The sequence below is a fragment of the Hemiscyllium ocellatum genome, chromosome 18, assembly GCF_020745735.1.
Source record: "Hemiscyllium ocellatum isolate sHemOce1 chromosome 18, sHemOce1.pat.X.cur, whole genome shotgun sequence".
Taxonomy (NCBI): domain Eukaryota; kingdom Metazoa; phylum Chordata; class Chondrichthyes; order Orectolobiformes; family Hemiscylliidae; genus Hemiscyllium; species Hemiscyllium ocellatum.
In genome coordinates, this window is record NC_083418.1 from 67,350,975 (window position 1) to 67,369,080 (window position 18,106).

Genomic DNA, 18,106 nt, shown 5'->3' on the forward strand with positions numbered 1-18,106 from the left:
TCCTTCCTTAATCAAATTGATGTTGATATTCATTCATTTATTTGACAATTGTTTCCATAATTGTGTTGGTACACTATCATAACATGAGAGTTAAAAACCTAAATAACATCCCTCCTAATTTTCCTAATAATGATAATATCCCAAATGTGATTGATTTGCAGCATATTAATGTTTTCTAAAAATAAAATACATCTATTAAGTTCTAATTGAGACTCTGAAAAGGCACTCTTGACAAATGAAAATAGTCACTGGGTGTAATTACTTCAAGAGCTGCGTAATAACCTCAAACAAGTAGGTTGTTAGATTGGCATGACATCACAGTGGTAATACACGAAATGTAACAATCATTATAAATCATTAACATTTTATATGGAAAACGGCAGAATGTTATGATTGAATGAAAACAGTGTGTGAGGGAGTATGTAATTGCTAAGTTGAAGATGTTTCTTTTTTATCTATCACAAAATCAGCAATAATAAAACATGATACATTTATGCACTAAAGCACACATCTGAATATAGAAACATGCACTCTTTTGACAGCAATTGGATACGTTTGGTCTGTATTTTATGAACTGTTTCAACTCTGTTGTTGTCATATTTCAACTTTGTAAATACATAACACTGTCATAGTGCAGCTCCTTAATAATTTCTGATGAGGTACCTAGTTTCAATTATAAATCAAATATGAAAGGCTCACTGCATTTACGTTTAAGTCAATCAGCTTGTCATGAGGAATGCAGCTGCAGAAAAATGATTTGTAATTAACCAAACTAAAACTGTACAGACTACATAGATTTTCAAAGTTGACAGAGAAGCTTACCTTGTTTCAAATTATGAAATCGGAGCATGATTACAGCACAGAGCAAGACCTGTTGGAATCTGAATCCCTGGCAGCTCCAGCAAAAGCAATTCACTAATCCCTCTCAATGGTGCTGGTGGCATGAAGCAGAACCGGAGATATTTGAATCACATTCAATGGTGTTGGGGCCTCATATCATGGCAGAATTAACACGCTTGCATTCAATGACAATGAACAAAATAGATGAAGACTAGAGGGTGTCAGCTTTATGTACAAAATGTCAACAGACCAGTTCACTGAAAATTACATTTCTTATGTGACCCCAGTGCTTTTTCTGGCAGACAGCCTAGTTCCTCAGTTACTGCCATGACTGAAGTTGAAAATTGTATCACACTCATCACACCATATTAGGGAACATTTTGCTCCATTATAAAATTCACGTGAAGATTAAAAGATCTTACTTTTGTTGTAAAGCAGAGGTTGACCCCCTTCCATGAAAAAAACAACAAAAACACCCAAAGAGGAGCATCTCTCCCTATAATCTGTAAAATGAGTGTGAAAAGTGGTATAACCTGTCTTTCAGAAGCTTCTACTGGTTAAATAAAATAAATCCCTGACACGTTAAAATTAACAAGTAACAATTTATTTATCTAACTCTAACTGTGAATAAATTACCTAAACTATTAACAAACTGAATAAAACCGTTCTAACTACCAACTATTCCCGCATAATGCAAGATTCTAATGGTATGCTGTTCCAATAAATACTTGTCCCACTCATAAAAAAAGGAATAGAATTTAGTCTCATGACAAAACTGCCAGGTTACATGTCTTCCAGAATGTTCTGTGCCTTCTCTGTCATTTCTTCTCACAGGAATGCCTTCGCCATTGTTTCTTTACTCAGGAATGCCTTATCCGTCATTGATTAGATTAGATTCCCTACAGTGTGGAAACAGGCCCTTCGGCCCATTCCCCTACTAATGCACCTATCACTATGGGCAATTTAGCATGGCCAATTCACCTGACTTGCACATCTTTGGATTGTGGGAGGAAACCGGAGCACCCGGAGGAAACCCACGCAGACACAGGGAGAATGTGCAAACTCCATGCAGACAGTTACCCTAGGTTGGATTCGAACCCAGGTCCCTGGACCTGCGAGACAGCAGTGCTAACTACTGAGCCACCATGCTGCCCAAGGTACCAATGTTATTTAGATGCTTTCTCTAAAACATAGATGTAACTATGAGAAGTAGTAATTCTCTCTTGGGAGCTAAGGGCCATTAGTATCCGGCAGATGGCAGTTAGCTCAGGGGTCTTTGTCCTACTGCCCCCTTTTCTTTTTACCCGTGATGACTTTTCAATATTTCTTATGATAGGATTGGTCTTATGTTGCCAAAACCACCAGATTTTCATTTAATAGGCCTTTGGAATCTGAGTACCTGTTTCAAATTGATTGGCTAAATTCAAAATCCTGTTGTCTTGCTAAAAACTGCGGCTTGGCCTGCTAATTGTACAGCCTTTTGATGCAAATGTTTCAGTTCAGGCTCTCTATGTCCCTGCAAACTTTCAAGATGCTACTCACAGACATCCATTTTAAATCTCTAAACATAGAAAAAACATTATCTTTTAAAGGGTTCGCCCAATGCTTCCCCATTTCACAATTTTACAATTTTGCAAACACCAAATTCTAACTTCCTGTCTCCCAATCTGTAATTATTCTACCCCACTTCACAGTTTTATATATAACACCATATTATCTCCCCATGATATCCCAGAGGGCATTAAAACTAAATGAATCATTGCTTTTCTAAAGCACTCATTGATCTTTCGTGGAGCAATATGACATCCAAGTTGCACAAGCATGATGACTGCAAAGAATCTGTAAAGTTTAAGGCTACATTGGATAGATTCTTTATGTAGCAGCAAATTACTGCAGATGCTGGAATCTGTATTGAAAACAACAAATGCTGGAGATCTCAGCGGGTCAGACAGTATCCATGGAGAGAGAGCGAACTAACATTTCGAGTCTAGGGTGACTCTTCATCAGAGCTGAGCTGAAGTGTAGAGGGGGCAGCATTTGGGATATTGTTATGGGGGTGTGGAGTGGTAGGGAGTAGAGTGCTGAGGGAGAAAGGATGTTGATTGTTCAGATTAAGTGATCAGAATGTCAGAATGGTAGAACAGTGGTGTGTCTAACTGCCAGACTTGAAAGACAGACACACTGAGTGGGGTGGGGGGAGGGGAGAGAGGCCATTTGTTTGTGTCTTGAGTTTTTTGAAGATAATATTTTTGAGTCATTAGCGAGAAGATGTCCAATCCCAGTTTGTGGGTGCAAAAAGCTACTGCATTTTGGATTATTTCTCCGAGAGAACATACCACAGTCTTTGACCTCTCTCCCTTTCTCTGGAATGACTCTCATCAAGAGATGTGAGTTGAAAATGTATTGGAAGATCTCATCAGTGCAAATGGGCAATCTCAAAGAAGAACATTGAGTCAATCGCACTGTCTCCAGAAAAAGAGAATTCAATCAGCCAGAACTGATTCAGTGAGGAACCCTAGTACCAGTGGCTTGCGTGGGAAATTGAAGATCAGCATCAGGAAAATCTGTGTATTCTTCATTAAATTAGTACTTGGCCAAGTTTTAAGATGTGTTACTCTTGCAGAGTTTTACTGTCTTTCTTGTATGCTTGGGGAATTGTGTTGTACATTGATTTTTATATTAGTGGGGAGTTGAATATGCTTATACATTTCAAACCCTTTTTAATAATTTAAACACCTTCTTGGAGTGTGCTTTAAAATTGAAATTAAACTTAAATCTTTACTTGTTAACCTGAGGAACTTGGCTTTTATCTCACATCAGATTATACATAGTGAAATATTTATCGACTAAATTAGTAGTATTATCTCCCTTTTCAATTCAGCATCTGTAGTCACCAGTTCAGGCAAGAAGGTCAGTTCCAACTTTCTAATTCGGTTAGACAAGAGATAACTCCTTGAGTTGAGCCAGGAGATCTTTTACATTGACCACTACAGTTTGTTTACTCCAATGACACTAAACAATGATAGTTCCAGATTGAAAAAAGAATAGCATCTTTCTGCTTTCATACCAACTGATTAATTCTTGCCAAAACAAAAGAGATCGCAGTCATAGAGATGTGCAGCATGAAAACAGACCCTTCAGTCCAACTCGTCCATCCCGACCAGATATCCTAAATTGATCTAGTCCCATTTGTCATACCACCCTCCGTGTGAAAAGTTGCCCTTTTGCTTCCTTTTAAATCTTTTTCCCTCTCAACTTAAGCCTATGCCCTCTAATTTTGGACTCCCCACCATGGAGAAAAGACCTTGGTAATTCATCCTACCCATGTCCCTCATGATTTTATAAACCTTTGGAAGCTTCAATGCTCCAGGGAAAATAGCTCCAGCCTGTTAGCCTCTCTCTATATCTCAAACCCTCCATTCCAGGTAACATCCTTGTAAATCTTTTCTGAACCCTTTCAAGTTTCAGAACATTCTTTCTGTAGCAGGAAGACCAGAACTGAACACAGTATTCTAAAAGTGGCCAAACCAACATGACTTTCTAACACCTATATTCAATGCACTGATTAATTAGGGCAAGCATACCAAATACCTTCTTCACTATCCTGTCTTCCTGCAACTCTACTTTCAAGGAACTATGAACTTACGCTCCAAGGACTCTTTGTTCAGCAACAGCCTCCAGAATCTTACCATTAAGTGTATAAGTCCTGCTCTGATTTGCCTTTCTAAAGTGCAGCACCTCACATTTATTTAAATTAAGCTCCATCTGACACTCCTCAGCCTATTGGCCCATTTGATCAAGATCCCATTGTACTCTAAGGTAACCTACTCCACTGTCCAGTCTCCCACCAATTTTGATATCATCTACAAACTTACTAACCATACCACCTATGTTCACATCCACATCATTTATATAAATGACAAAACGTAGTGGACCCAGTACTCCACTGGTCCCAGGCCTCCAAACTGAAATGCAACCACACCACCCTCTGTCTTCCACCTTCGAGCCAGTTCTGGATCCAAATGGCTAGTTCTCCCTGTATTCCATGAGACCTAACCTTGCTAACCAGTTTACCATGAGGAACTTTGTTGAATGCCTTACTGAAGTCCATATCAATCACGTTCAATGCTCTTGTTACTTCTTCAAAAATCTCAATGAAGTTCATGAGACATGATTTGCCATGCACAATCCCATGCTGACTATCCCTGAACAGTCCTTGCCTTTCCAAATACATGTAAGGCCTGTTCCTCAGTATCCCCTCCAACATTTTGCCCCTCAATGATATCAGGATCATCAATCTATTATTCCTTGGTTTGTCCTTACCGCCTTTCTTAAATAGTAGTACCATGTTAGTCAACCTCCAGTATTCCTGTACCTCACCTGTGGCTATCGATCATACACATATCTTAGCAAAGGGCTCAGCAAACACTTCTTTAGCTTCCGACAGAGTTGTAGGGTACATCTGATCAGATCCTGGGGATTTATCCACCTTCATTTGTCGGTGTGGGCTTGTTGGGCCGAAGGACCTGTTTCTACAGTGCAGGGATTCTATGATGATTTATGTGTTTTAAGATGTCCAGCACCTCCCACACATTTTTCAAGAAGTTCAAACAAAACTTGGCTTTTGATTCTCTAGATAAAGGTCTGTTATTTTTACTGAGAGATTATTCATCTTTTAACCGGCATTTTATTGAATGCAATGTCTCATCTCCCAGGTAAGCTATCAGAGATTGCTACTGCAGGGAACGTACCAGGTGTAGGAGAGGCTCAAAGGATTAATCTCTTACCAGCTTTTACCCTGGGAAATCAGTCAGAGGGAAATGGGTCTGGGTGGGTTACTCTTCGGCGGGTTGGTGTGGACTGATTGGGCAGAAGGACCTGTTTCCTCACTGTAGGGAATCTAATCTAATCTAAAAATAGCAGCCCCAGAAGGGAAACTTAGGCTATCCTATTGTGAAACACCCATTACCTCTGATCTGCATTAGCAACAAGTTTAACAATGCACCCAGCTTCAAATTTTAACCCAGATTTCAAAGCTATCCACAGTTTTATGCTTTGACATTCCTCCCCCCACTGTCTCTGCAGCCTCATCTTGTCAAAAGCCCATCTGAGATGTCTGAGCTGCTCTAATGCTAGCTCCTCTTGTATTCCTGATTCTGAGTGCTGCACCACAGGCAGTTGAGTTTTCATATGCCTGAGGCTAAAGTTCCGTCATTTCTTCCATACACCACTCTGCTTCTCTCTCTCTCTCTTTCTCTCTCTCTCTCTCTCTCTCTCTCTTCTTCAAGATACTTCTTGAAAGCTAACTCTTTGATTAAGTTTTTGATTAGCTATTCTAATGTCTCATTACGTGGTCCAGTAAATAGTCCTGTTATCTTATACCAGATAAGAAATGGCCGGACATAGACTCCCAATATGGGTGGTACAGTGGCTCAATGGTTAGTATTGCTGCCTCTCAGGTCCAGGGACCTGCATTCAATTCCAGCCTCGGGCAACTCTCTATGTTCGCACATTCTCCCTATCTTTGCATGGGTTTCCTCCCACAGTCCAAAGGTGTGAAGGTTAGGTGGATTGGCCATCCTAAATTACCCATAATGCCCAAGGATGTGTAGGTTAGGTGGATTGGCCATAGAAAATGCAGGGTTACAGGAGTGGGGTATGTCTGGATGGAATGCTCTTTGGATGATCGGTGTGAACTCGACGGGATGAGTAGCCTGCTTCCACACTGTAGGGATGCTATGAATATTTGTCCTCTGTCAGCAAGCAACCTTTGAGCAAGCAATTATCCACTATAGAGAAGTCTCGATTATCCAAAAGACAGAAGCAGGGAGTATTTTGTTCAGATAATCGAACATTCGGATAATTGAATGTTGGATAACACAGTTTATATAAGCATCAGGACCTTCCGACCTTGTTCGGATTATCCGAACTTCGGATAATCAAGGTTCCTGTGTATTTCCTGTATCAATTGCACCATAACTTTCGAATGTGCCTCAGTCATTAACATTGGCTATGACTCAATTGTTGTATCAGGCAGATGATACCTTAAAGGGTTAACCAACACCAGAAATTAAAATCCATCCATCAGAACATAAAGGACTGTTCCTGAGTGGAACAAACTAGTGTGTACGTGTTCCCAGTGTAACAGTACCAGTCACAAGTTCTAAGATCAATGTGACAAATAGTAATGTGTACTTACTCTTAATTCAAGTCTGATAATCTCTTGTAAGACTGCAAAGTATTTCAGATGCATCATAAATAACAGTTAATAATGTAATAAATCTAGATTAAGCTCAATGTCCTTCACCACGTGATACCAGTAACCTAGACTGATACCAGTGAGAAAGATTGTGAGTCATGAATCTCCAAAGGTGTCTCCAATGGTTGTGATGAACACAGCTCCAACATATACCAACATATACCATGTTGACAGAGGAATGGATTTTGCCATCTATACCAGTGTGGCTCTGCCTATAACTTCTATTCATCCTCCCACAGATCACCTCTCCATGTTTGAAACTGTAACATGCTGTAACTCTTGCTGTATCACACAAATAGGAGGGAAGCAATCAAAATGATCTCTGAGTTAGTTTGTGATGTTCCTTCAAATAATGTTACTCAAAATTCCATCCTCTTCCTTTCCTTGTTACCTAAGCATTTGACAATAGTGTTAACGAGCTTTTCAACTCAATTATATAACCTATTGGTTCTTATACAAACAACATAATTTATGCTTATTCAAAACATAACCACATGATTAATTGCCCAGGAATGATTGTACTGCACAACAAGGACAAAAATATTATTAATGAGCTTTCTGCCTTGTACAAGGTATTGCCAATTTTAAAATTGTTACTTGCTGCAAGTGCAATCTGTTATTTGATAAACACTGGATATTATGCATGTGGCAATGCATTATGAGAGCTTGGTCCTTCACAAGTGTGGAAGGCTCATAAATCATAGGCATGAACAGGTAACGATTACTTTGTGAATGACTTATAATGGGTTTACAAATGGGAAAAAAAAAGCATTGAAATGCCCCAGGAATGATGTATTGCTTCATTTATTATAGTAGGACCTTGAAGTATGTTCAAAGCATGTAATGTGATTCAGGCACCATAACAACATGCATATTGACAGCATTTGTCACCTACAGGAAAATGTTTCAATGTATTTTACTTTAAGCTGCAAGAACAGTGCACAAAAACAAGGACAGAAGATAGAGAAAATGGGGAGTATCGGTGAAGCCATAAGACAAGGCATAGAGACTAAAAGAGCAATTATCACACAAAGGTAACAGGTCTGACTGGTCAGTCAGTGTCAAATAAAGGAACAGTGGCTGCAAGAATGGAATATTCTTGCATCAGGCGACTGTCTAGGTGGGTTTGTACAATCTCCCAGTGTCTGTGTGGGTTTCCTCCTAGTGATCTGGTTTCCTCCCACATTCCAAAGGTGTGTAGATGAGGTGGATTGGCCATGCTAAATTGCCCATAGTGTTCAGGGATGTGCAGGCAAGGTGGATAAGCCATGGGAAATGAAGGGTTACAGGGATAGGGTAAGGTGGTGAGTCTGGGTGGCATGTTCTTCCGTGTTGACTCAATGGGCCGAATGACCTGCTTCCACACTGTAGGGATTCTACGATTCTATGATAAGCCATTGTTTCACTAACTTCAATTGTCAGTCAGAAAATCCAGGTCTCTTTCACGTCACACACCTATCTTTTTTTCTAATTTAAGAAAATAATCCCCTACTGAATTTCTTACAATTTATATTTGGAATACTTAGCATTTCTCTCCATTAAAAGTGAGATGCTGACATAGTCGTAATGTCACTTGCAGAACATTTTAGGGAACATCTCTGGGGCACATGCACCAAACAATCCCACCACCCCCTGTCCAATCACTTCAACTCCCTCTCCCACTCCACCAAGGACATGCAAGTCCCGGGCCGCCTCCACCACCAAATCCAAGCCACCCGACAACTGGAGGAAGAATGCTTCATCTTCTGCCTTGGGATCCTCCAAACACACAGCATCAACATCAACTTCACTAGTTCCTAAATACTCCTCCATTCACCTCATCCAAAATCCAACCCTCCAACTTGGCACTACCCTCTTGAACTGTCAATCTTCCTTCCCAGCTATCCCTTCCACCCTATCATTATCATATTCCCCCCAACTTACATCTACCTATCATTTTCCCAGCTACCCTCCCTCCATCCCTCTTCTTCTATTTATTTTGCAGCCCCCTGCCCAAATTACTAATGAAGGGCTTATGCCCGAAACGTTGACTCTCCTGCTTCTCGGATGCTGTGTTTTTCCAGCGCCACACCTTTTGACACTAGTCGGGCGGCACGGTGGCACAGTGGGCAGCACGGTGGCACAGTGGTTAGCACTGTTGCCTCACAGCGCCAGAGACCCGGGTTCAATTCCTGCCTCAGGCGACTGACTGTGTGGAGTTTGCACATTCTCCCCGTGTCTGCATGGGTTTCCTCCGGGTGCTCCAGTTTCCTCCCACAGTCACAAAGATGTGCAGGTCAGGTGAATTGGCCATGCTGAATTGCCCATAGTGTTAGGTGAAGGGGTAAGTGTAAGGATATGGGTGGGTTGCGCTTCGGTGGGTCGGTGTGGACATGTTGGGCAAAAGGGCCTGTTTCTACACAGTAAGTAATGTAATGTAATAACATGTAAGTAATGTAATGTAAGTAATGTAATGTAAATTAGTCATACAAAAATCCCAGCTAACCCTCTAGTGACATTAATTCAAATATCACTAAAATGGGATTGAAATTCAATTAGCTAATTAACTTAGAATTGTGAGGTTGCTCTCACCAATGGTGACAATGTTACGTTCTTTAGAGAAGGAAATCTGCCATCCTTACCTGGTCGGGACTATCTATGATTCCAGCTCCTCATTACCTTTGTCAATTCCTAACTACCTTCTGAGGTGGCCCAACAAGCCATTCAGTTTAAAATCAATTAAGGATTTGTCACAAATTATGACCTTGCTGGTAACCCCAACATCCCATGAATGTATAAATTACTTCCATCCACCGCTTGTTTTACCAGTTCCTAATTACATTCAAATCCTCTTGAAGTTTATAAAAACATAGAAAATGGGAGCAGGAGAAGATTTTTTGGCTTGTTGAGCCTCCTCCGCCATTCAATATGATTGTAGCTGATCACTCAACTCAGCACCCTCTTCCTACTTCCTCCCCATACCTTTAATCTCTTTTGTCCTAAAAACAGTATCTAGCTTGCTCTTATCAACTTATCTTGTTCTTTTTGCCAACATTGGGCTTCATGATTAAGTACAAGGTGCCTAAGTCTCATTGGGGTATACCATTAGACCATAAGACCATAAGATACAGGAATGGAATTAGGTCATTTGGTCCATCGAGTCTGCTCTAACATTTCATCTGGGCTGGTATGTTTCTCAATTCCATCCACCTGCCTTGACCCCATAATGCTTGATCCCTTTACCAATCAAGAACTTGTATGTCTCTGTCTTAAATGCATTCAATTACTTGGCCTCTACAGCCCATCGCAATAATGAGTTCCACAGATTAACCACACTCTGGCTGAAGAAAGTCCTCTTCATTTCAGTTCTAAAGGATTGTCCCTTCACTGTGCCCTTGAGTCCTAGTGTCTCCTACTCGTGGAAACATCATCTCCATGTTCACTCCATCCAAGCCTCTCAATAGTCCTTAAGTTCCCACGAGATCTCCCCCTCATTCTTCTAAACTCCATCGAGTACAGACCCAGAGTCCTCAACCTGCTCCTTTTATGATGAGCCCTTTATCCCCGGGATCATTCTTGTAAACCTCCTCTGGACCTCTCAAACACAAGCACATGCTTCCTTAAATAAGGAACCCAAAACTGCTCACAATATTCCAAATGCAGTCTGAACAGAGGCCTATACAGCCTCAGAGGTATATTTCTGCTCTTGTATTCCAGCCCTCTTGAAATGAATGTTAACATTGCACTTGCCTTCCTAACTGCCAGCTGAACTTGCCTTAAGAAACTCCTGAACTAGAATTCCCAAGTCCTTTTATGCTTCAGATTTCCAAAACCTTTCCCAGTTTATACAATAGTATAACCTCACATTTCCCCACATTGTATTCTAGGTGTCACTTCTTTGCCCACTCTTCCAGCCTTTCCAACTTCTTTCGCAGCATCCCCACTTCCTCAACACTACCTGTCTCTCTACCATTGTGTTATATGTACACTTAGCAACAATGCCTTTGGTTCCTTCATCCAGATTGTTCATGTATAGTATGAATAGATGTGGTCCCAAAACAGATGCCTGTGGAACTCCACTAGTCATCAGCTGCCATCGGGAGAAAGACAGCTTTATGTCCATTCTCTGCCTTATGCCAGCCAGCCAATTATCTATCCATGCCAGCATCATGCCCCTAATACCTTGGGCTCCTATCTTATTTAGCAACCTCCTGTGAGGCACCTTGTCAAAGGCCTCCTGGAAATCTAAACGCATCCCTTAGCGATCCCTCTGCTTGAACACCCCCAAGTTGCAGAACTTTATGCAAGAATTTCTTGCAATTTCACTTGCCCAGTGGCTCTCTTCAAATTGGAACAACCAATTTGTCACCAGCAACAGAAAATAATAACTTCCCTGGTGTTTCAATGTATTTTTTAACTTTATTCTGATCAAGGACTGCTCAGCATTTTCTATTTCTTTCAACATTTTCTGCAGAGTAAGCCACATAAAAATTGAAAAGCTCCCCTAATTAGGGATTCCTCAAAAATGCTGTAATTAATAAGCAAGAGTGGTGGCAAAATGAATTGGAACTTAAAATTTCATCAGTAAAAAAATAAGGTGGGAAGTTGACATCTTCATTGAGTCCTGATTACTAAAACCAATTTGTGCCAAGTTTATATCTTGTGTTAATATTATTGACAGGAATTTTAATTGGGATTTGAGCAAAAATTATATAGGATTGGGCCAAATTTGGAGGCAACATCCAGGTTATGCAAAGTTGAAAACCTCAGCTGTTCTTTTTTTGTTTTTACATAATGAAAACAAAGAAATTTCAGCTTCAGGTTGACAACAGACAAATAATCATTATTGGTGCAATCGGAGATTGTAAAGGTCAAGAAGAGGGTCAGATGGCAGAATGTGCATCTAATTTATCCTATAGCTATGGTGAAGCCATTTATCATGAAATTATTTTAGTTAGAATCCCAGAATATTCAAATCGTCAAACTGTAGCCTGGATTTCCTTTCATCATGTCATGACACAATGACATTGAAAATCAAAAACGTCTTTCTAAGTTCAAGTACCTCATCCCATCATAACTAATGATGAGTGTTTCAGTCACCAATCTTAGCAAGCTCATGAATACAAAAGCTCTATTCACTGATATCTCCACATTCTCTCACAGATTTTATGCAATCTTCTGCCAACTTGCCTTCCTTCCTTACTCTTATAGGTTTTTAAAATTATGTTAGAAGTCAACTTAATTTATTTCCTATGAGGCTTACTTCTATTATGGTTATGAAAGTATCTTCTCTCCATCTTCCCAATCAAATCACTGCATTCCATTAAACATGCCACCTTCATCATCCATAGTCAAGAGAACGAAAGCAGTATTTTGACATTCATTTTGGCATGAAATAAAGGACTGTCCCCAAGATGTCCAGGTTTTAATACAACAATGATCCACTCTATCATCTCCCTCATTTCTATGTTACTCTTATTATCTCTCTTCCTTTTAAAGTTTCCTTTTAGCTTGGCCCAGGCTACATTAGTTATTTGATGTCAGAGTAACTCTCATCTCACTGCAACAGATTAGATTAGATTAGATTCCCTACAGTGTGGAAACAGGCCTTTCAGCCCAACAAGTCCACACTGACCCTCCGAAGAGTAACCCACCCATTTCCCTCTGACTAATACACCTAACACTATGGTCAATTTAGCATGGCCAATCCACCTGACCTGCACATCATTAGAATGTGGGAGGAAACCAGAGCACCCAGAGGAAATCCACGCAGACATGGGGAGAATGTGCAAACTCCACACAGACCATCTGCCTGAGGCTGGAATCGAACCTGGGACCCTGGTGCTGTGAGGCAGCAGTGCTAACCACTGAGCCACCGTACCACCCATACAGGAAAGATGGGAACATAAAAAACAGCAAGAAGAGTAGACTATTCAGTTCCTTGAGCCTACACTGCCATTCAACCAGATCACAGTTGACCTTCTGTCTCCATGCCATTTTCCTGCACTATCCTTACATCCCTTGATATCTTTATCTGTCGATCTTTGTTTGAGTATTCTCAGTGTCCTTCACAGCTCTCAGGTAGAGAATTCTAAGATTTGTCTCCTCATCTCAATTGTAGATGGGCTATCTCCTATTCTTAGACTACATGTCCTGCTACCAAAATCCCTAGCCTGGGGCAAATCCTTCCTGCATTTATCTGATTGAGCCTTGTAAAGATTTTGTGTGCCTCAATAAGATTGCCTCTCATTCTTCTTAATTCTAGAGATTATGTAGACAGTCTCCTCAATCTGTCTTCATCCTAGTCCTATCATGCCAAGATCTGGTCAACATTCTTTGCACTCCCTCTTTGGCAAATATATCTTTCCTTAGGTAAAGTGACCAAAATGATGTACAATACTCCAGCTGTGGTCCCACCATTTGTTTTTACAATTTCAATAAGATTTCTTTATTCAAACCTGCTTGAGGCCAAGATGCCATTTGTCTTCCTAATTGTTTGCTGGATGAGCATAATGCCTTAAGAATAAAGGCACCTACATCCCTATGGTCATCAACACTTCCCATTCACTCACCAATTAAGAAATACTCTACATTTCCATTTCTCTGACCAAAGTAGATAACTTCACACTTATCCTTATCACACTCCATCTGCCATGTCTTTGCTCATTCATTTCCTGTTTAAATCCCATTGAAATATCTTGTCATCCTCCTCATAATTCATATTCCCACTTAGTTTCAGATCATCAGACAGCTTGGAAGCATCATGGTTGGTTCCTACATTTAACTGACTGATACAGACAGTGAGTAGCTGAAACCAAAGCACTGATTCTTGTGGTACATCACTAGTTACAACCTAAAAATGACTTGTTTATTCCAAACTCTCTGTTTCTGTTCATTAACCAATCTTCAATTCATGCCAGTACATTAATGAATTCTCATTACTACTTTGTGTCCAGTTTCTTAATAAGATGCAAAACATGAATAATATATTTCTAGAGTAGGATTTACAATTTACATCCTTTGGACAGATCATCAAATTAGCATTTTTGAAGCTTGAAGAATAATTTTTGGTCACACCCATTGATTTCACATCAAGCTGTGAGAGAATCTCACCCACAGGAAGAGGTGATTTCAGAGATATTTGTTCACTGCCTGTGTTAATTAAATCGTTTCAACCGGATTAACACAGGCTTTGGTAGTTAATGTTCCATGCACCATTTTATTTAAAACATATGGAAGCAGAATATTACAAATGCGCATCTCAAGGAGTTCTTTTAAGCAAAATAAAGAGCATAATCTTCACTGCCAACTAGGTGAGTAAGTAGTTACTGAACTCTTGTAACCTTGGCAGCCTGCTAGCCCCTGCTGAATTTTCCTGGGTTAGCCATGATCCTTTTTATCTCACTTGTTAAGTCTCTCTGCACTGTTACCAACGTCTCCTGCATTCTGGAGAATATACAAACATACAATCCTCAACTGTCAAGTTACTGACGTATTGCACAGAGCAAAATAGTGCCATTTCATGTCAGTAATATGAAGTGGTAGGATAATTCAAAAATGGGATCGATAGATTTTTGTTAGCTTGTGATATTAAGGGATATATAAGGGACAAAATTGGATAAATTGAGTTGCAGTTCAACCACAATCTAATTGAATGGTGGAACCGGTTTGTAGAAAGTGACCTTGTAACCTTTGGCAGATTACTTTTGGCCATGAGAAATAATGAAAGCACGTTCAGATATTAAATTAAATTTTAACCTTTATTAGATTAGACATACAATGCAGAAAATCCATTCCACTATGGCTTTTACAACATTTATAATAAGGGTTCAAAGGGGGTTAAGCAAAAATCAGTGTTCTTCCAGAAATAAATAGTCGCGTTGGACTCTCTCATGTCTTCTTGCATACACACATATACAGTACATAGGAGAAAATGAGGTCTGCAGATGCTGGAGATCAGAGCTGAAAATGTGTTGCTGGAAAAGCGCAGCAGGTCAGGCAGCATCCAAGGAACAGGAGATTCGATTGAGGCTTGTGGGCCAGGGGGCTGAGAGACAAATGGGAGGGGGGGTTGGGCTGGGGGAGGGGTGGTAGCTGGGAATGCAATAGGTAGATGAAGGTGGGGGTGAATGTGATAGCTCAGAGAGGAAGGTGATGGACAGGTCAAGAGGGTGGCCCACATGCCTCATTCCTGATGAAGGGCTTATACCCGAAACATCGATTCTCCTACTCCTCAGATGCTGCCCAACCCGCTGTGCTTTTCCAGCATCACACTCTGACCCCCAGCATTAACAGTCCTCACTTTCCCCTGTTAAACACTTACAACAAAAGACTCCATTTAAATAATCTTGCATTCAAAGTTTTAAATGCTTTATTGAAGATTTGCAAATTATGATCAGTGTGAATTCACATTTCCCTGTTACTGTGTCACACATAGATTTCAAAATGTTGTAAAGCTGACAACAATTCCGAATTCTCTTTATCCACAGTAGAGTACTTCTTCTGGTATTGGTTGAGCTTCTTAGAGAAGTATCCTGATGGCTTCGCTATTCCCAGCTCAGCATCCTCAGCACTCAGTAACAAATCATTAGGATCAATGGCCATTTTGAAAGGTCTGGAAAAATTAAGGTCAGCTAACGCAAGTTCATTTATTAGGATTGCCTTCAGCTTCTCAAGGGCTGCTGGGAACTCTGCTGACCATACTACTTTTGCTTGTTTCTTTAATAAATCTGTGAAAGTCATAGTCATTGTGCTGACATTGCACAACTTTCTGGTAAAATCCACACATTCCTATAAATCTCATGATTTCTCATTTCATTTTAGGAACGGGGAATTTGATAAGAACCGTCACTTTCGTTGTTCTTGGTAATACTTGTGCTAAGCTAACATATGTCCTAGACAAATTACTCTTGCTTTCATCAATTCATTTTTGGCTAAATTCGTAACTAAGCCAGTCAGCTGTAATTACTCTGACGTATTTCACATATTCATCTGAGGTATCAAAATAATCTATAACATCATCCAAATACACTACATAAATCCAAACTTGTGATTCCTTTCAGAAGCCTCTGAAATGTAGCTGGGCCATTCTTTCACACAAATTGCAACACTCAACATCGGCATAACCCATTTGATGTGATAAAAATGGATATTTAGTTAGCCTTCAATGTTAATGACACTTACCAGTACCACTTCAATAGAACAAGCTTAGAAAGGAATAAAGTATTACCAACCCTATCAATGCAGCCTTCCAACCATGAAATTGGGTACATGGGAATTGTCTTCATGATTGCATCCATCTTTCTATAATCTATACAGATTCCAGTTGATTTAACTGGTTTGGAAACCAACACTATTGGTGAGTTGCTTTGACTAAGTTTAATCAAGTGGTTTTCCAGTGCGTACTGACTCTCTTTCTCCACCTGAGCTTGTTTATCTGGGCTCAATTGGTAGGGATGCTGTTTTATCAAGAGATTAACCCTAAACCAAATGCTCAGAGGCTTGGTGTTGACACAATGGATCACATGGTGCCTTCCTCACAGTAACAATGCTGTGATTCTGTGTTCTATATAATATTAGGAGGAAATTATTTACATCTTGTTTTGACTCCGGTATCCAATATCCAAACATCGACTTACAAACACACATTACTACCAACACGATTTCATACAGGGATCTCATTTTAAAGATCTGAAATCCGAACATTTCCTGTGTTTATGAGCGGCTCCTTTATGTTGTGCTGCATTGTGTTCTGACTCGCGTACAAATCGACTTGCAAATGGACTCCAGCACAGAACCCACTTGCAACCCAGGGACTGCCAGAACACAACACCTTCTAGTTGCTTCTTCACAATATCTGCTTTTTGCTATTTTGCATCAGTTCAGTTGGTTTTCAATGTTACAAAAAAATGTTTTATCTATATCAGCCCATCCTGCTGAAAGTCCAGATGTAAAGTTTGTCAGACCTTCTGTAGCTACAGGTGTGAGCAGCTGAACGCTGACTCCAGGCCTCACTGTTCCAAGATCTATAAAAACACACAAAGAATTATTAGTTTGCACAGGTGCAAAATTGTTCCCTTATAGCAGCTGAGTCCGTCTGAAAAGGCAGTAGAGCTGCAACAGTTCTGAAAATTAAGAACGACGGGGTTATTTTTACTAGGGCTGAGCAGGATGCATATATAAAGAACACCGAAGCTAGGAGTTATATGCATTCAAGATAGCAGTCTTGTCTGTACGGTGATTTAATTGAAACTGGATGCAAAATCACACCTCCCCGTCAATGCCTCCTGATAGAGGTCACTTGGCTATGATACACTGCTACAGGTTGCAGTTCAATCACAAATACTGGGATTATTGGTTTGACAAAGAAAGGTCGAGAGAGAGGTTAACCAGAAAATGGCTTTGGGCAAGTTCCAGATTGGGTGTGTGAGCAGGCTTTTCCTTTTAAGAGCAGGTGCATATGATGGACGTGTAGATCTTACATTCCTGAAGGAGTCGGTGGAGATGGTGGGGAGGCATTATACATGCGGGTTAATGGGTATGTCGATCTCCAGATATCTGGGAAGAGCAAGAGAGGGGGAGTGGATAGTTTGTTTGAGAACATGAGGGCTCCATGCTGAGAGTAGGAACAAAGCTGGTAGTTCCTGAAGGGTGGTGGCAGCAGGGGTCAGTTTGGTGAAATTGGGTTGGCAAGCTGAGCTGTGACTGAAGGAAAGCAAACTGGGGCAGCTAAGTATCTAATACAACTGGGGTTGAACTAATCCTATAGAATTTGAGAGGGAGTTTTAGGGTTAGTAGATCATAAGATACAGGAACAGAATTAGGCCATTAGGCCCATCGAAAATGCTCTGCCTTTCGATCATTGCTGATATGTTTCTCAATCCCACTTTCCTGCCTTCAGCCCATAATCTTTGACCACTTAATCAAGAATCTCTGTCTCTGTTTTAAAGATACTCAATGACTTGGCCTCCATAGCCTTCTGCAATAATGAGTTCCACAGATTCACTGTCCTCTGGCTGTCATTAATCC